Here is a 21,301-nt window from a genome sequence, read left to right as displayed (position 1 = left end):
TGTTATTGCAGTATTCTGAAGATATTTCTTGTCATGCTGATGACAAGGATATTGTATTCACATTTTAAGATAATTTCTTTTACAGTGTTTTGCTTTTGTTCATAGATTTATGAAATGCAATATTCATTATTATACTCATTTTATAAAATATCCCCCACGGTTAGGAAAAAGTGGGGAGGGAGGTATTTCAGGTAGAGAGACAGCTCTGTAGTATTTTGAATCAGTATATATATATTTTAGTTCACCATGTTTGATAATGTGCTACAATATTTTATTTGTGCAGTAGATGACAATTTATTTGGATTGTTTTGTGTCCCAGGCAGATATAGAAGTAATCAAATATCATGCTTCATGGAAGAAACTGATTACTGCAGTAATTAGGGAGGGTATTTTTTCTCCCAGTAGCGAACATTAATATACCTGGACCATAAGGTTATGTGAAGGTTAGTCAGGAGTAGGGTATTGAACTCTCTTAAAATTCCAGATGGCTTTTTTAGTACCCAAAACTTACTTCAGGGCAAGGATTCATGGGGTCCCAAAACACCTAGTTCAATTCACTGACATAGTCATACAACTACAGAATTGTTGGGGCTTTTAAAGAAAGCAAAGGATGTTCACCAAACACAACAACACAATGACCTTTGTTATTGTGCTTTGTTAGCAAATGTGTTGATTGTCATTTAAAAAAATGGCTTCTGATAACTGGGGTAACTGCATGGTAATATTACGCTTCTAATTTAGGGGATGAGTATGGCACATGCTGACTTTTTAAATGTGCCCACAGCATACTGCGAGTATATTTGGGACATTTATTACTGGTACCATTGTTAAGATGTGACATGATGCTATTGTCATGTCTGACACTACACTTAACTCTATGCAAGTTCCGTGGAGTCTGCCAGTGGATTCAGTATTTGCATATGTCATAGTAGGCAGTACTGTAACATGAACACAGTAAAGTGAGTGTGAAGGACAGGGTGACCGCCTTGACTCAGAATTTCCTCACATTTGTTGCATTTGTTATAATATTAACGTAATATTTTGTGTTGTTAATAATACTCAGCAATCTTTCAATTTATAGCAGCAGACTAAGCGGTGATCAATCTTTATTAACTTCAGAATCTGTGGAATACATTATATTTATTTTGAATGCAGGCTTTCAGATACTCTTTTAAATATTAATGACTGGTCTCCAGTAGTCAGCATAAATATGATTTGCATTAGCACTAGTCATATCATATTGAGTGCCTCTGATGTCAACTATTCAGTGTACTAATATCTGACATCATCTCCCGAGGTCACTGACAACTTTGACCTTTATTCTCATGCATGGTTTCTTTAGTCTGAGAAGCTCTTTTGAATTGATTTGAAATTTTGACTCTTCCCTTTATGAGGCAGTAAAATTGATAATTATTCAGATGGGAACTGAGCACTGAGTGAAAAATCAATTCCACCCGCTCTCTGCAGCGTATAAAATTACTTCTGAGTCTGCTGGACTGAACGGATGGCCAAGGTAAAAGCAGCAGGCAGGAACAGTGGAAAGGATTAGCAGGCCAGAGCTAATAGCCTAAAGGGATGGCATTTTGAGATGAGGGAGTAGGCCGGTTGGGGGTTATTATTAGCAGTGATGGGACTCATTGATCATATGTTTACATCAGGTTTCCATTGGATTATAAATCAGTCCTGAATAGAAACGGAACCCAAGGCCTTGCATCTTACCAAAGGAATAACGTATTAGATTATTCTCATTTTCACACTCAGATGAAAAGTGAGCCATTGATTATTCATTGGCTGGCCATTAAACACTGGTTTTATAGACAATTTGACTATCATGGAGGCTAATGAACAAGGTTCTTGCTTCATAACTAGATGTCTCAGTTTTCAAGACATCTGTGTCGGTTAAGTAATGCATAACCCTATTAAAAGGAATGGGTTACAAATTGCTTAACAGTGCTGAAAAACTAGACCCTAATGACTAATTGTGCTTCGAGTTTAGAGAGGTTTGTCAGCTCTTTAAACTAAACTGATGCAGTGATACTGTAATTATTAACTAGTTAGAACATTTTTTTTCAGCTTGAATCTCTGGACTCATAATTAGACATTTAAAAGTTTCTAGTGCATCATGAAGAGTATTTCATCTAAAGTTGTTTAGTGAGCCATGAAACTAGAACATATTGATCAAATTATTTCCTTTTTGGATGAGACATGTACCTCAGTTTTCTCTTCCATAAAATGGGGAGGGTAATATTTCTCTACAAATCACCTTAAGGTGCTCTGATAGAAGATTCAATACAAATTCAAAGGGTTATCACTGGTGATAATATAGCAGATTTCGTAAAATAGTAATGGAGATGTTATGGCACATTCATACTATTCCCATGCACATACAGTCTCTTAATTTGTGTCCTCATATTTTCCTCTCATTAACAAAGAGGATTATCAAAAAAGATGCTGCTTAATCTCATTTTATAAAACTTAAATTCATTGTTGATTGAATTCTGTCATTTGATTGTCTGTTGGAAGTGTTGTGACAGTTACTGTCAGTGTTTGTACATACATCACAGTGCACTTTGCGTCAGACAGAAAGTATGCCTCTATTAAATAAAATTTTACAAGTGATTTAATCACAGTAAAAGCTTGTAAGAAGGTGTACATGAGATTGGTGCCCATTGCTATCTATTACGAAATGCTCAATTTCCTAGAGCCTCAATGGTAGGGGGAAAAAAAATTGTGCCGATTTATTTAGGATTAATAGTCAGTAGTGTTGAAGTATTTGTATTAACTGCAATCTGTTGATAGATATTCGTTTAGTTATGTCTACAAGTAGAAAATCCCATGGGATAGACATTTGAGTTAGTGTGTTTGGGAGGGAGAACAGTGGGGTTTTAAGAGTTGTGTCTGTTTAGTGTAGCTGATCCTGTCTGCTAGATTAATAGAATAAAATAAAATTGTGTAGAATGAGCATCCTTATTGGGGTTGCCATTAGCAGCATAATTGAAAGAGCTACTAAACACCACCTTCCACATACCCAGAATGAGCCAATTCGAAGAGGCAGTATTAGTGATGTGATTTTAATTTTACATTCTTAGTTAATGTCACTCTGAAGAGTTCCAATCTTTGGTAATGTTAACACAGCTTCTTTGCAACAACTAATTTCATATTTTTATATGCTGTGCAGCTCTTTGGTCCATGCCCAGGCTAGGAAAGCCAACATGTCTTTCTGTTTTTTTAAGCCAATTCCATTTAACTACAGATTTGGAATAGCTGGCATGAGCTATCAGGATCATACTTCAAAAGAGATTTAAACAGAAACCACATTCATTCTTTTATGCAGTCAGTCAGTCAATAAAAATTACTTTCTGTAGTGCTTTTTATGCCATGTATCCCAAAGTAAATTACAATAAATAAGAAATCAGCTGCCTTTTTTCTTGTTTTTTCCTGTGCTTAGACTGAAGTGCTGTTGTTCAGCATTTTGACATACTGTGTGGTACATTTTTCATACTTAAAATTCTGATTCCATTTCATTGTAGTAAACAGCAGGAGAAGCAACAGCATACTTAATAGATGCTGTGAATTCACACAATGATTTAAGTAAACCTGTCTCACTTGGGAACACTCTAAAATATGTCATTAATAAAATGTGTTAATGTTTCTATCTGATGCTTTTCGTAATTAGCAAAAAAAATGATCACACGTATTTGTTTTTAGGCAAATGGCATCTGTCTCTCATCCTTTTGTGCTTAGTTGTGCAGACAGCTGAAATTTTACCATCACAATACAAAGTCGTTTTGGAGGTAAAAGACTGATGTCATGAACCCATGTTTGTCACTTTACTACTAGCGTACTATCGGAGCGGAAGCTGGGTGTTGAAGGGAAAAGCTCTTATTGAAAAACAAATTTGCAGAAACTGAAAAATCCAGGGGAGTCACTGGCAAATCAGATGACTGGATGCTTGTAACAATTGCTGCCGTGTAAATGTCTGTCTTTAGTGAGCATCTTTCCATACATAAAAGGGATGAGATGTCTTTTATCTTTTGACTCTATCTCATTTTTTGGGTACATGACATTTTGTTGGGGAAGTAATCATCTTCATGTATCCAGTTGAGAAGCATAGAAGGGACATCCTGAGTGTAGGTTTGTTATTCCAAGCTGGATGTAAAATATTTCTCAATAAATATTGCCTGGTAAAACTCTCAGGCTGTGGCTACACTGCATTTTGCTTTTGGAAGTGGAATGCAAATGAGAAAGATCAAAAATGCAAATAAAGTGTGGATTTACCTATCTGGTGCCTCATTTGCATATTCTCATGTGATCATGCTTCCAGAAGAGGCTTTTCCAGAAGCAAAAACCTCATGGAGGTGGGGTTCCTTCGAAAACAAACCCCATTTTCAAAAGAGCCCTTTTTTCAAAAATAAAATAGGAAGAAGGGTTCTTTGAAAAACGGGGTTTGTTTTTGAAGGAACCCCATCTACACAGCTGTTTTTGCTTCTGGAAAATCCTTTTCTGGAGGTGTGATTGTGTGAAAATATGCAAATGAGGCACAAGATATGTAAATCTGTGTTTTATTTGCATTTTCAATCTCACTTTTTTGCATTCCGCTTCCAAAAGTGGAAAGCAGTGTAGCCGTAGCCTTAGTGAGTGATTGTGCACCATGAATGGATGTGATTCAGTCATTGACTGTAATTCACTAAATGCGTGTGTTGCAATAATCACAGAGGCACCCATCCTTTTTCCTTTAACATATAGAGTGGCCAAAAAGAATTATCGCCTTGAGACTCAAGGGTTACTGTTTCCCCTTCTGTATGCTTTAATCTGTCATATAGCAGTATTATTTTTAAATAAGTAGATGAGCTCCTGAAAACACAAATATGAGATAGCAGCTCATGGACAAGTATAGTTCCAGAAACAATTATTTAACATTCATGTTTTAAAATATTGGCGTCTCTTGAAAGCATTGGAACAGGAATCAGTTCTCGAAGCTACTCGTGGCTCTTGCAGACTTCCTGTGTCCTTGGGCCTTATTGTATTTAGCCAATATGTGCCTCATCTGAAACTAGAATAATAGAGCCTACCTCAAAAGGATGTTTCATAGGGGTGGCCATATTAGTCTGTAACTTCAAAAACAAGAAGCAGTCCTGTGGCACCTAAGGCTATGTCTACACTAGAAGCATCTGTTGACAGAAGTTACTGTCAACAGGGAAATCTCAACAGAACCTCTGTCAACAGATTGCACCTATGCACAACTTGCTCCGTCGACAGAGAACTGCCAGACTGCACTGTCCTCTGGTGCCAGAAAGTGGAATGGCAGCTCTGCAAAGAGGGCTGCCAGGCAACTGGAAGGTCTTCTCTGTCAACAGAAGTGTCTACACTGTACTTTTGCCAACTTTACTATGTCCGGAGATTGTCATGCCTCAAATTTTGAGGGATAATACTGTCAAGAAAAATGCAGACTTCTATCGAGACATTGTCGACAGAATGCTTTAAGTGTGTAGCCGCTCCCTGAGTTGTGTCAACAGAAGGTCCCGTCTGTCGACAAAACTCTGTAGTGTAGACACAGCCTAAGAGACTAGTAAATTCAACCTAATAAATTTGTTATTCTCTGAGATGTCAAAAAGATGTTGTAAAGCTGAATTAATTATGGGCAGTGAGTGGGAGGTGCTGTCAAAGTTCAAAGTACTACTACTACTCAATTATCACTTGAGCTGAAATGTATTATAAGAAGGATCATTAAATAAATGGTCCAGTAAAACTTCTAAATTTATGTGTGCTGTTGTTGAGAATGACTTTTTGCTATACCATAAGCTAAATGAACCTAATATATTTGTTCAACCTTTTAGTTTATCTTTGGTTTTAAATTAGAAATATTTGTATTTTAATTATGCCCATCCTGTAAAATAGTTACAAATGTACTAGCATGCTAGTCCCCTCTGAGAATGTTCAGACACCATCTACATTTGACCTTTGCAATTCTCTATTTTTATAACCACTTTCCCCCATGGGTCTTAAAGACACAAATACTGCTGATTTAATTCTCTCAACCCTGTAAGGTAAGTAAAGAATATGTTAGAATCACTTTCCCCCACCACAGAAGTATGGCCATCTCTAAAGTAGTAGGTGATTGTTAAACAGATTGGTTCAACAGAGCTAGGATTTCAGGCTCATCTGTTTTAGTGGGCTTTTTTGAAGGGTTCTTTCAGGTTTTTGCGGCAGATGATGGGTAGATTATATGGGTCGTGTTGTTCAACTTCGTTATGTTTTAATGTTGCACTGCTGCTCAGCGCTTTGGTAAGATAACTTAAAGGCTGCGGCCACACTTGGTCAAAACTTCGAAATGGCCATTTCAAAGATTACTAATGAAGAGCTGAACTGAATATTCAGCGCTTCATTAGCATTAGGATGCTTCCGGCCACGGCACTTTGAAAGCTCCGCTTTCGAAAGCGAGCAGCTTGGCGCGGCTACACGAGGGTCCTTTTCGAAAGGACCCTGCTCCTTTCAAAATCCCCTTATTCCCCTCCGCGCCAAGCCGTGCGCTTTTGAAAGCGCTGCTTTCGAAGTGCTGCGGCCAGAAGTGTCCTAATGCTAATTAAATTGAATATTCAGCACTTCATTAGTAATATATTTCGAAGTTTTGGCCAAGTGTGGCCACAGCCAAAAAAAATCTAAATGACACAAACAAATCACAGCTACATTGAGCAACAGTTAAGACAGGAAAGTAAAGAATGCAATAGAAGTTGAACCTCTCTAATCCTGAACTCTCCTGTCTGGCAACGTGTAATTCAGCATGATTTTAGTTAGTTGGATGACCACTTATCATGGGTGCAGCCAAGTTTCCTGTGATCCCATGAAGTTTGTTTACAGCCACCCGTCCTGGCTTTCAGTATTATGTGCTGTTATTTAGTTGTAATTTACCGCTAAATGTCTTCTGAGAGCCCAGTAAGCAGTGAAAGTGTTGGTAACTTCCTGACATTATTAAACTCCCAGGGTCCAGCAAATTCTCTCATCTGGCACCAGCCAGGTCCCCAGGGTGCCAGACAAGAGAGGTTCAACCTGTATTCAATTGCAACTAAAGGTAGATCTGGATATTATTAAAATCAAAAATGCATTTGGCAAATTGCCATTTTCCTTTTTAATCAGTAAATGTATGTGGTATTTGGTTTTACCATAGATCCAATAAAGTACAGTATATCATCAGGGAGGAGTCACTCACATGAAACAAAATAAAATTAGTGAGGAGACTCACAACACATACTCTTTGGACTCTACAGAAAAGTCCATGTGGCATATGTAATTAAAAGGGTGTTATGCAGATGGTTCAGTCCTGAAGAGTGCTGAGCACTTTGGCAGCATAATCCAGCAAAGTATTTAAGCACATGCTTAATGACGGGTGCATGAGTAAGACCCCTTGTAGTGAGTGAAATTGTTACATGTTTAAAGTTACGCATATGTTTAAAGGATTTGCTGTAACAAGGCTGATGTGCCCAGCACCTTGCAGAACGGAACCCTAATTGATTTGATATAACAAAGAGATTTTTGCACGGGCATCTGTTTTCCGCCTCTTACCACAGTTTAAAACTGTGATCCAATAGTATCATAACTTGCTTTATTAATTGAAAGGGATGGAAATATACCAGATGTAGCCCAAGCCAGCAGAGACTTGGGTGGCTAAGCAACAGAAAAGATACCATATTGAGCGAGCCAAAATTCAGTCTCAAAGTCATTTATTTTAACCAGTAACAATACATTTAGACTCTAGTGTTTCAGCTTTGATTGATGGTTTAATATCATATATAATTTTTTTAATGAAGGAAAACCATTTAAATATGTTAACATTTACACTAGCAGTCTCCCATGTACATAACTGCATTTAATCATTACTCCGATTGTTTCTGTGGTTGTGTAATTTGTATCAGCAAGTTAACTATGTCAAAACCATCTCATCTTATTGAAAAATAGGGTTTCCTTTGCTTTATACACAGTTCTCACTGCTTATATGTAAAGGCATTGGAAACGTCAATATAAAATGTAACGGGAACCATCCAGTTATCACTACACAGGAGTGCTGTTAATTATGAAATCAGAAAAATACACAGGAGTCTAGTCCTCTTTCTGGTGCTGTATTGTTTAGTGCTATGTCTTGATTCAATACTAGATATGAATTAAAGCATTTGATTTTAAAAATTTTAACACTAAACTACGTAATTGTTTTATTATCTATGTATCCGAAGACTGTACGCTCTTATTAAAGGTGCTAAATCAAAATGAGACTCTCTTCCTAATCATTCAGCTGGAGACAAAGTTAACATGAGCATGTCTTGGGCTGGTGGGAAGTTTAGTTCCATGAAGTAACAAGTATTGTACAGAATGCATGTACGGAAACAAAGCCATAATTTGGCTTGCAGGATAAACTGCTCGAGGTGTCAATGTAGGATGTGTACCCTAAGGCTAGGCAGCTGGTGTATGTATGCTTTTGTTTATCTGTTACTGGTTTATGTAGCCTTTAGGCCAGCACATGAAACAATCACTCCTGCAGGGTCAGCTGCTGGTCAGAAGCAAAGTAAGAAAAGACTTTGCGCTAAAACACGTCAGCTATAATTTTAGTGCAGCTGGCACCTGCTACTGGTGCACAGCAGGAGGGTTAAAGGTCAAAGAGGCAGTTGTTCTAAACTCAGTGATGGCTTAAAGGGACTTGTAGATTAATCTGCTTTATTAACTTCTGTATATTAGATAACTATTGCAGTGAATGACAGTCCATCTTTCTCAATAAGTCCCCTCACCTCTTTCACTTTTAAATTGGCTTTTGAGTAGTGAATATTAAATAGAATGCATTTCATGGTAATTAAATGAAATCATTAGGACAATGTTTGCCATCATATCTGTAAGTTCATTGTATAGTTATCATGCATTTACTTAGCATTCATTGCTTTTGGGTGGAAACAAAGCCAATTTCAGAATCCAAAAACCTGCCTGCATTTCTCCATAACTTTGTTCACTAAACATTGCAAAAATGGCAGATACAGAGAAAAATGTAAACATTGACACTTGATTTTTTAAATGCAGCTTAATACTTGAATGCTTCAAATATGTTAAACTTTTCTGTATTTGGTTCATGTTATGTATTGCAAAGACTTCAAAAAAAGTGTGTTGTTCACAGAAAAATATCATTGTCATTTGGCAGGTTTAAATTCATGTTGTGAATAGTGCCGCCCATTTTGTCAGGGGAGCATGGTTTTTCAAAATCCAATTATCAGTTGTATTTGCTGCCTGGAAATAATACAGTATTGTATCAAAATGGGTAAGGAACAGCAACTCTTCCTTTTATGTTTTGTTGGTTTTTTTTTAACCACTTTACTGATGATCTACCACTGACTTTTGCCAAGTGAATGATAGAGCATGTTCTCTATGACCAAAAATTAACTTACTCAGTTGACATTTCTGGGTAAGCGCATGCACAGTAAATAAGACTGGGCTCTTGTAGAGGTGTAGTAGTCAATGAGGCAGAGAGTTACAGTGCCCTTTGCTGTTCAGTACATTATCTGGATAATTGAAAACTGTGTGTTCCAAGTAAAAACAGTTGTACTGTATGGGAAACTTGCTGTACCAGGCTCTCAGTTTTCAAAAGTCCATGTGCACTGAATAAGTCCAGTATTCTGTAGAACCATGCATTGGGAAAGAGACTTAAAGAGTTTTGCCTTCTAATCAAACTTCACAACTGCATATTTATTGAGGTCCCTCTTCTTCACATACAGGACACAGCTAAATAGGAGAAACTCAAGTGTCCTGTGTAAGAGAACAAGTGTAAGGTATTTTGTTATCGTCTGTCTTTCAGATGGGGAAATACATCCATTATGTGAATGTTGATATTTTTAGTGGCAAATAAAAATTAAGATAGGAGTTGCTGTACTGGCTCAGACATGGAATTTTTCATCTTGGATAAGAGATGACTGAATGGGGGACCAAAGGAAGATCAGTAGAATGCTATAAAATCATGACTGGTATGGAGAAAGTGAATAAGGAAGTGTTATTTATCCCTCACTGTAATGCAAGGGTCAGCCAATGAAATTAATAGGCAGCAAGTTCAAAACAAGCAAGGTATCTGTGACACTCTTCTCAACCTCTTGCAGTTCCACTCTACACTTTTAGACATAGGGCAACCAGAACTGTACACAGCACTCAAGCTATGAAACTGAATAATGTCAATATGATATTTTCTCTCCCTGTCCTAATATTTCCTTAATAGTGCTACCCTTGTCCACTGCTGTGTGTTGAGCAGAAGTTTTCAGAGAACTATCCACAGTAACTGCAAGATCTCTTTCTTGGGTGGTGATAGCTAACTTAAAATCACATCCCTATATATGTGTAGTTGGGATTGTTTTTTTACAATAGGCATACTATGTATTTATCAACACTGAACTGCACTTGCTATTTTGGTGCACTGTCAACAAATTTTGTGAGATCTTTCTCAGGAATGCCTTAGCTAAGCTTGTAAAAGCCAAATATTAATATATAACAGATGTCCACAGTGGTCAAGGTAGATTTGGTTTCTGAGACAAAAGAAATGGACCCAGAAAATCCCAATAGGATTATAGTTTATCCAATGTCAATTTGGGTGACAGTGGTCATGAAATGACAGATTTGATGATTCTGAGGAAAAGAAGGACTCTCAGAATTGCTAGCAATCATCTTTGAGAACTCTTGGGGCTTGTCTACACTACCACCTTCCTTCAAAGGAAGGTTGATAATTAGGGTGTTGGGAGTTTATTAATGAAGTGTTGCTGTGCATAGGCAGCACCTCAATAAGCAAATCCCCCCCCCCCCCCCCCCGCCGCAACTCCGAAGTTTTAAACTCGAAGTACTGGCACGCATCTAGCCTCAGTGCACCTGCCAGTACTTCCAAGTGCTGGGGCAACTTCAAAGTCCCCTTACTTCTCAAAATTGGGAGTAATGAGACTTCAAAGTTGCCCCAGCACTTCAAAGTACCGGTAGGTGTGCGGCGGCTAGACACGTGCCAGTACTTCGAAGTTTAAAACTTCAGAGGTGCCACAGGGGGGAATTTGCTTAATGAAGTGCTGCCTATGCACAGCAGCACTTCATTAATAAACTCCCAACCCCCTTCGAAGGAGGGTTGTAGTGTAGACACAGCCTTGGAGGGCTGGTGAGGTCCCAGATGAGTGGAAAAAGGCAAACACAGTACCTGCCATTAAAAAGGGGAAGAGGAAGGATTCAGTAAATATTGACCAATCAGCATAACTTCAGTCTCTGAAAAGATAATGGAACAAATTGTTGAACAGTCAGTTTATACGTACCTGAGGGATAATGGGTCATAAGGAATAGTCAAAATGGATTTGTCAAGAATGAATCATGACATAATTCCTGCTTTGATAGAATTACTGACCTAGTGGATAGGGGGAAGCTCTAGGCTTAATAAACCTTGATTTTAATAAGGCTTTTGACATGGTTCCACATGACAGCCTCATAAGTAAACTAGGGAAATATGATCTAGGTGAAAATACTATATAGTGGGTGGACAACTCATACTCAAAGAGTAGTTATCAGTGATTTGCTATCAGATTGAGGGAGCATATCTACTGCGAGGGTCAGTCCTGGGTCTGGTACTATACAATATTTTCATGAAAGACTCAGTTAATGGAATAGAAATTATGCTTATAAAATATTCAGATGACACCAAGCTTCTGGTATTTCTCTGATGCTATGATATGTGTGGGCCACTAAAAATAACATTTTTCTTTACCTAAGCACATCACTTCTTTCCTTCAAAAGCTCACTAGGCAGTTACATAATTTTGAAGGAGAGAAATGTTTACCCTATTGTGTGTCAATGCAAATAGTCACAAATACAAAAATGATAAATACTTTTTAGAGGATTATCCAAATCTGCCCCCTAGATTCTGTCCACTCTGGATTTTATGTTTGGTGTTCATTAATTGATGAAGAAAAAGCAATGTAACTCTTTACCTCTTCAAATAAAATTTGCAGACCAAAATTTACTGCTTACAGTCACCACAGGTTCAGTATGTGTCATATTGATGAAGCTTCCTACTGAAATAGCTCCTTAATTTTTGTGAGCAACAACTTGTGTCACGGAGCAAGCACTGACTTTAAGTTGAAGGCCAGTGGATTCCAGTCTCTGCTGAATGTCCCAGAAATGAAGCTGTTCCCTACCAGAACCTCTACAAGATAAGCATTTCCCCAGATTTGCATATTCACCCAATACTCATGTTGAAAACTAGGATTGAAATTCGATTCTGCCTCCTTTGAAGCCAATGGCACATTTCTCATTGACTTGAACACAAGCTTGGATGTTACCTAAAGTTCAAAACATTAGGCTGCAGTTTTTTGGCATGCTGAAATTCTCACAAAGCTTTTCCAAATTGCTGCTAACACAGTCCTTCTGCCTGTGTCAAAAGGAGATGTGTTGAAATGACTAGATATTTGTACTGGTCGTTAGACTCTCCTGTGATAGTCAAGTAAAAAATAAGCGATAGCCAACTTCTCTTTGGTTTCTTCTGAAAAATTGCACAAGCAAAACACACTGTTCTGTGGACAATTTCATACAAGCGTTTCCTATGGAGCAAACCTAAATTTGTCTTGGACAAGCTGAGCGGCTCAGCTCCCACACCTCTTTTGGTTTGCTGATGCCTGAGTGTTACTTTCTTCTTTAAAATGAGACTATAATAAGAGTACTAAAGAGAGAGATTTGATTGGATTTCACCATAAGAAATATACTTTTTTAAAAGTGGCAGGCTTACGCCCATTAACTTTGTTTTTTATTAGAGAGCTTCATTTTTTAGAAGTCAGTATTAAAGCATCTCACATTATTTTTCAGTAGTCTCCATGAACTACTTCCTGAAAAAAAGGAATTTTTGGATTCTAGCATTAAAGATTTGGTACTCAACTTGCCCTTAGGTCTGAACTCCTGAATGCAGTGCGGTTGCACTAGTCATGAGGAGTAAAGGAGTTGACAGGAGAGTTTCTCCCTTTGACCTTGCATAGTGGGGATGGAAGGAAAAATCAATTTAGGATACATCGACTCCAGATATGCAAGTCTCAAAGCTGAAGTTGCATATCTTAAATCAATTTTTCCCCATATTATAGACCTGGTCTCATTTACAGCTCTCTGATTCTGCAGTGGCTTGGCTGTGTGAGTAAGGACTTACACCACTGGAATATGGTCTCTAGGGGGGTCTTTACTGCAGTGAAGTATTAGTCCAAGAAGTATTGCCCAACCCAAGCATTGAAATCATGAAGTTTAAAACTTGTATTTCTATATATTGTTGTTTTTAAATAAAAACCAAGATTCTAACTTAATTGCACAGTTCCAGGAGCTGGGATATTAAGGAAATCACCAAATATTGCTACTCTCACCAGAAAAGCATCAGTTGGCAATCTGGGTGGCTTAGCATGTCTCCACCATGCTTCTCCCTTCCCTGACAAAAACACCCTGTGCCGATGGGCAGCAGAGCCAGTGCAAGGCAGGTTTGTGCTCAGGTGTTCTTGCTGACGTGTTACAAGCAGAATCCAGTACCTGTGCATCACCACAACAGCAGTAGAGTACAAACAGAGCCAGAGCTAAAACACAGAACTTGGTCCTTATTCTGTTTGGTTAGCTGCTGAACTCCCACAGAGCTTCCCAAAAAAGTCAGCGTAGTCTCCCTTTAAACTCTTTTTAGCATGACAAGTAAAGTTATCTTCCCTTGGTAAGTAAAGGCTGTAAGTCAATTGGAAAAAATTCAGAGACAATCTTGTGCAAGAGGCTAACTCTTTGAGGCTACGTCTACACGTGAAGCCAACATCGAAATAGCTTATTTCGATGTAGCAACATCAAAATAGGCTATTTCAATGAATAACGTCTACACGTCCTCCAGGGCTGGCAACGTCAATGGTCAACTTTGACGTTGCGCAGCACCACATCGAAATAGGCGCTGCGAGGGTACGTCTACATGCCAAAGTAGCACACATCGAAATAAGGGTGCCAGGCACAGCTGCAGACAGGGTCACAGGGCGGACTCAACAGCAAGCCGCTCCCTTAAAGGGCCCCTCCCAGACACAGTTGCACTAAACAAAACAAGATACACAGAGCCTACAACTGGTTGCAGACCCTGTGCCTGCAGCATGGATCCCCAGCTGCCGCAGCAGCAGCCAGAAGCCCTGGGCTAAGGGTTGCTGCCCACGGTGACCATAGAGCCCCGCAGGGGCTGGAGAGAGAGCATCTCTCAACCCCCCAGCTGATGGCCGCCATGGAGGACCCGGCAATTTCGATGTTGCGGGACGCGGATCGTCTACACGGTCCCTCCTTCGATGTTGAACGTCGAAGTAGGGCGCTATTCCGATCCCCTCATGAGGTTAGCGACTTCGACGTCTCGCCGCCTAACGTCGAAGTTAACTTCGAAATAGCGCCCGATGCGTGTAGCCGCGACGGGCGCTATTTCGAAGTTACTGCCGCTACTTCAAAGTAGTGTGCACGTGTAGACACAGCTTGAATGTGTCAAACTGCAGGGGTAATATGATCAGTAGGGAATATAATATTCAGTGCACTTTGTTTTGATAACTGCATAAAATAGCCTTTTGCTATTATCCTTTGTTGTTGTGAAAGGTGACATTCACTAAAAAATGTTGTGGTGACTATAAAAGATAACGTACTAGCTTACTTATCATCATCTTTATCGCTTATCTGTCTTCTATGTGTATTCAGAATAACTTCTGGTACAGTGCAGTTTATCATTAATTACTTCCCCAAAGGTGTTCATTATTTCTTCAAAATATTTACACGTAACAAATACAGTCAATAGAAATTAAGATCAATTTGTGAAAAAAATGAAAACAAAAAGATCTAAATGTATTGGATAATTTATATGTGATTAAGAATTTGATCAGCTTTCCTAAGTATCATGTTACACTGCTTTGATGCATTCAAGTAGGATTACTGTAGATTTCTTAGACCACAATATCTCACACTGACTGATTGTTTCTTCATGCTCCCTGTGTCTGTGTCCATTCGTTGTCTGTTCTCTTTTACTTAGATTGCATGTTCTTTGGAGCAGGGACTGTATTTTTTGTTGTATGTTTGTACAGTGCCTAGCACGTCAAGGACTTGATCCATAACTGGGGTTTTAGGTGCTATGAAAATATAAATAATAAATATGGAAGAGGGTGGTGTTGAATGGTTAGTGACTTGTGACTCAGGTCTTCTGGGATGTACATACATACTGCCTTCCCCCAGACTCACAGAGATACCTTGGACTAGTCATTCAGGGTATGTCTGTATTGCTGCTGAGAGCACACCTCCCAGCCTGGGTAGACAGCTGTACTATCTCTTTTGGAGGAAGCACACCAAAAACAGCTGTGTGGATGTTGTATTAGAGGAAATCTGCCTGATTATAAGCCCATGTAAGCCCCTGCACTCATACTAAGGTGGCTAGCCCAGCTGCTACTGAGCAGCAGCATCCACACTACTGTTTTTAGCATGCTAGCTATAGCAGAATTGGTGCTAGTCTGTCTGCCTGGATAGGGAGGCACGGCATCAGCCGCAGGGAGGACATAAATATGTACTGTGTGATGCTGTGGCAAAAAAAGCAAATATGATTGTCGGTTACATTAACAGGAGTGTCACAAGCGAGACATTAGAAGTCATTCTTCCGCTCTACTCAGTGGTGATTAGGCTTCAGTTGGAGTATTGTGTCCAGTTCTGGCACCACATATCAAGAAATATGTGGAGAAATTAAAGAAAGTTCAGAGAAGAGCAACAAGAAAGATTAAAGGTCTAGAAGACGTGAGCTGTGAGGGAAGACTGAAAGAACAGGGCTTGTTTAGTTTAGAAAAGAGAAGACTGGGAGGGGACATGGTAGTGGTTTTCAAGTACCTCAAAGAGGGTTACAAGGAGGAAGGAGAAAAATTGTTCTCCTTGGCCTCTGAGGATAGGACAAGACACAATGGACTTGAATTGCAGCAAGGGTGGTTTAGGTTGGACATTAGGAAGCGAAGCGGACAGGGAGCTGCAGACGGGAGTTTAAGAGGGAGAGCAAGTGATCCTGCCACTGCAGAAGCTACCAGGTGAGAGCGCTGGCTTTTGGGGTGAGTGAGTGTGCTTAACTGTTTGAATCTGTTTGAATTTGAACTGCCATTTTGATTTCAGGTGGGTCAGTTTCAGTTTCAGTTTCTGTGGCAGCTGGGACTGCCTGCCTGACCTTTGTTCCCCTGATTGGCCTTCCCCTGTGTGACTCACAGGGGGAGGATCTGACCCAGGCCAGGAGGCTTTAAAAGCCAGCAGCACGGGCGACCAGGGGAGTTAAACAGACAGGGAGCTGCAGACAGGGGAGTTTAAGAGGGAGTTTGACAGAGGGAGGCCTACGATGGTTAGGAAGACCCGCAACACCTGTGCCAGCACTACTGCTGTCTCCTCCACCTGTGCCTGTAGCCAGACAGACTGCCTGACCATAGATGCCTCTACCCAGATCCTGGTGTGGCTTTGCAGGGACTGTAGCTTGCAATTCCCATTCACTGATATCCAGGCTGGGGGGACCATCCAGTGTGAAAGGTGCCTGCTGGTGGAATCTCTCAGGCAACAGGTGGGAGAGCTACAGGAGGAGGTGGCCAGGTTGAGGAGTATCCGACTCCTTAAGCAGTTCCTGGTCAGTATTCATGTGGAGACAGCTGAGGTAACAGTCCCAGTACACAGGATGGCTGATAAACTAGTGGTGGAGGAGGAGATAGATCAGGGTGGACACTGGCAGCTTGTTACTTCTGGCAGCAGGCAGTGTTCCACCCCTTCTCAGAACCCTCCCACTGTGGTACTGGGAAACCGTTATGCTGTACTTGATACAGGAGACAAAGAATCGCCCCGTACAGCAGAGGAGAAGCCTCGTACCCCCAAGGCTGGGAAGTCTGCTGCCACCACTGCGAGGAGGAAACGTAGAGTAGTGGTGGTCGGGGACTCTCTTCTGAGGGGTACGGAGGAGCCCATCTGTCGCCCTGATATTTCATCTCAGGAGGTATGCTGCCTGCCTGGGGCCCATATCTGAGAGTTACGGAGGCATTGTCGAGGATTATCAGCCCTCTGACTACTATCCCATGCTTCTCATCCATGTGGGCACTAATGATACTGTGAGGTATGATGCTGAGCAGGTCAAGAGTGACTTCAGGGCTCTGGGGGCACAGGTGAAGGAGTTTGGGGCACAGGTGGTATTCTCCTCAATCCTGCCTGTCAGTGGTAGGGGCCCAGGCAGAGACAGGTGCATCCTAGAGGTGAACGCCTGGCTTCCAAGATGGTGTCGCCAGGAGGGCTTTGGCTTCCTTGACCATGGGATGCTATTCCAGGAAGGACTGCTGGGCAGGGATGGTGTTCACCTTTCAAGGAGGGGAAAGACCGTATTTGGACACAGACTGGCTAACCTAGTGAGGAGGGCTTTAAACTAGGTTTGACGGGGGCAGAGGAGGAAAGCCCACAGGTAAGTGGAGAACATGGAAACCTGGGTGATGGGTCAGAAATGGGAGGCAGCATGGGCAACAATGTCAGAGTAAAAAGAGGGTCAGGGCAAAACAGGGAGGCAAGATCAAATCAATATCTTAGATGCCTGTATACAAATGCAAGAAGTCTGGGTAATAAGCAGGAAGAACTGGAAGTGCTAGTGAATAAATATAACTATGACATCGCTGGCATCACAGAAACTTGGTGGGATAATACACATGATTGGAATGTTGGCATTGAAGGGTACAGCCTGCTTAGGAAGGACAGACAGGGAAGAAAGGGGGGAGGTGTTGCCTTATACATTAAAAATGCATACACTTGGACTGAGGTGGAGATGGACGTAGGAGATGGACGTGTTGAGAGACTCTGGGTTAGACTAAGAAGGGTAAAAAACAAGGGTGATTTCCTGATAGACGTCTACTACAGGCCGCCTAGCCAGGTGGAAGAGGTGGATGAGGCTTTTTTCAAACAACTAACAATGTCAAATAGGGCCCCAGATTTGGTGGTGATGGGGGACTTCAGCTATCCAGATATATGTTGGGAAACTAATACAACGGGGCACAGACTATCCGATAAGTTCTTGGATTGTATTGGAGACAATTTTTTATTCCAAAAGGTTGAAAAAGCTACTGGGAGGAAGCTGTTTTAGATTTGATTTTAACAAATAGGGAGGAATTGGTAGAGAACTTCAAGGTGGAAGGCAGCTTGGGTGAAAGTGATCACAAAATCATAGAGTTCACAATCCTAAGGAAGGGTAAAACAGAAAACAGCAAAATAGAGATAATGGATTTCAGGAGGGCAGATTTTGGTAAATTCAGAGAGCTGGTAGGTAAGGCCCATGGGAAGCAAAGCTGAGGGGAAAAACAGCTGAGGAGAGTTGGCAGTTTTTCAAAGGGACATTATTAAGGGCCCAAAAGCAAGCTATCCCGCTGCGTAGGAAAGATAGAAAATATGGAAAAAGACTGCCTTGGCTTAACCAGGAGATCTTGCACAATCTCAAAATAAAAAAGGAATTGTATAAAAAATGGAAACAAGGAAAAATTACAAAGGATGAATATAGGCAAACAACACAAGAATGCAGGAGAAAGATTAGAAAGGCTAAGACACAAAATGAGCTCAAACTAGCTACAGGCATAAAGGGAAACAAGAAGGCTTTTTATAAATATATTAGAAACAAGAGGAAGACGAGGGACAGGCTAGGGCCGTTGCTCAGTGAGGAGGGAGAAACAGTAACAGGGAACTTGGAAATGGTAGAGATGCTCAATGACTTCTTTGTTTCGGTCTTCACTGAGAAGTCTGATGAAAAAATGCCCAACATAGTGAATGCTAGTGGGAAAGGGGTAGGGTTAGAAGTTGAAATAAAAAAAGAACAAGTTAAAAATCACTTAGAAAAATTAGATGTCTGCAAGTCACCAGGACCTGATGAAATGGACCCTAGAATACTCAAGGAGCTGATAGAGGAGGTATCTGAGCCATTAGCTATCATCTTTGGAAAATCATGGGAGACAGGAGAGATTCCAGAAGACTGGAAAAGGGCAAATATAGTGCCCATCTATAAAAAGGGGAATAAGAATAACCCAGGAAACTACAGGCCAGTCAGCTTAACTTCAGTGCCAGGAAAGATAATGGAGCAGGTAATTAAAGAAATCATCTGCAAGCACTTGGAAGGTGGTAAGGTAATAGGAAACAGCCAGCATGGGTTTGTAAACAATAAATCTTGTCCAACTAATCTGATAGCTTTCTTTGATAGGATAACGAGCCTTGTGGATAGGGGAGAAGCAGTGGATGTGGTATACCTAGACTTTAGTAAAGCATTTGGTATGGTCTCTCATGATATTCTTCTCAAAAAACTAGACAAATACAATTTAGATGAGGCTACTAGAAGGTGGGTGCATAACTGGCTGGATAACCATACCCAGAGAGTAGTTCTTAATGGTTCTCAATCCTGCTGGAAAAGTATAAAAAGTGGGGTTCCGCAGGGGTCTGTGTTAGGACCGGTTCTGTTCAGTGTCTTCATCAATGATTTAGATATTGGCATAGAAAGTACACTTATTAAGTTTACAGATGATACCAAGTTGGGAGGGGTTGCGACTACTTTGGAGGATAGGGTCATAATTCAAAATGATCTGGATAAATTGGAGAAATGGTCTGAGGTAAACAGGATGAAGTTTAATAAGGACAAATGCAAAGTGCTCCACCTGGGAAGGAACAATCAGTTTCACACATACAGGCTGTGTCTACACGAGCCCCAAACTTCGAAATGGCCATGCAAATGGCCATTTCGAAGTTTACTAATGAAGCGCTGAAATGCATATTCAGCGCTTCATTAGCATGCGGGTGGCCGCGGCACTTTGAAATTGACGTGCCTCGCCGCCGCGCGTCTCGTCCCCATGGGGCTCCTTTTCGAAAGGACCCCGCCTACTTCGAAGTCCCCTTATTCCCATGAGCTGATGGGAATAAGGGGACTTTGAAGTACGCGGGGTCCTTTCGAAAAGGAGCCCCATGGGGACGAGATGCGCGGCGGCGAGGCACGTCAAATTCGAAGTGCCGCGGCCGCCCGCATGCTAATGAAGCGCTGAATATGCATTTCAGCGCTTTATTAGTAAACTTCAAAATGGCCATTTCCGTGGCCATTTTGAAGTTTGGGGCTCGTGTAGACGTAGCCACAGAATGGAGAGAGACTGTCTAGGAATGACTACAGCAGAAAGGGATCTAGGGATTATAGTGGACCACAAGCTAAATATGAGTCAACAGTGTGATGCTGTTGCAAAAAAAGCAAACATGATTCTGGGATGCATGAACAGGTGTGTTGTGAACAAGACACGAGAAGTCATTCTTCCGCTCTACTCTGTGCTGGTTAGGCCTCAGCTGGAGTATTGTGTCCAGTTCCGGGCACCGCACTTCAAAAAAGATGTGGAGAAACTAGAGAGGGTCTAGAAAAGAGCGACAAGAATGATTAAAGGTCTAGAGAATGTGACCTATGAAAGAAGGTTGAAAGAATTGGGCTTGTTTAGTTTGGAAAAGAGAAGATTGAGCGGAGACATGATAGCGGTTTTCAGGTATCTAAAAGGGAGTCATAAGGAGGAAGGAGAAAATTTGTTCTTCTTGGCCTCTGAGGATAGAACAAGAGGCAATGGGCTTAAACTGCAGCAAGGGAGGTTTAGGTTGGACATTAGGAAAAAGTTCCTAACTGTCAGGGCGGTCAAACAGTGGAATAAATTGCCAAGGGAAGTTGTGGAATCTCCATCGCTGGAGATATTTAAGAACAGGTTAGATAGACATCTATCAGGGATGGTTTGGATAGTACTTGGTGCTGCCATTGGGGCAGGGGGCTGGACTCGATGGCCTCTTGAGGTCCCTTCTAGTCCTAGTGTTCTACGATTTTATGATTAGGAAAAACTTCCTCACTGTCAGGGTGGTTAAACACTGGAATAAATTGTCCAGGGAGGTTGTGGAATATTTACCATTGGAGATATTTAATAGCAGGTTAGAGAAACATCTATCGGGGGTGATCTAGATGGTGCCTGGTCCTGCTGTGGGGACAGGGGGCTGGTCTTGATGACCTCTTGCAGTCCCTTCCAGTTCTAGTTGTCAGGGATTTTTATCTCTAGGGCATTATCGTCCCTGTGTGTCAGGGGAAACAAGCCTCGGGCAGTGTAAAAATCAATGCAGGTACATGGAAAAATCTAAAGTTACATAGGCTGCCATTTAGCAGCCCCCTGCAACGGTCACTCTGAGTCAGTTGGTTTCCCCGGTAACCTGAACTCATGAATTATTCATGGGTTGCAGGTTTGAAATGGAGTCCTCTGATTGGCCCAGG

The 21,301-nt window shown here is 40.9% G+C and overlaps 1 protein-coding gene across 2 annotated transcripts in view; it reads left to right on the top strand.

The window, feature by feature from the left end:
* The window catches only part of RANBP17 (RAN binding protein 17), a 253,947-nt gene that overhangs the window by 207,759 nt on the left and 24,887 nt on the right, over window positions 1-21,301 (top strand). The window lies entirely within an intron of this gene.

The sequence above is a fragment of the Carettochelys insculpta genome, chromosome 15 (assembly GCF_033958435.1).
Source record: "Carettochelys insculpta isolate YL-2023 chromosome 15, ASM3395843v1, whole genome shotgun sequence".
Taxonomy (NCBI): Eukaryota; Metazoa; Chordata; order Testudines; family Carettochelyidae; genus Carettochelys; species Carettochelys insculpta.
Note: the sequence above shows the minus strand (reverse complement) of the source record. Positions and strands in the feature narration are given on the sequence as shown.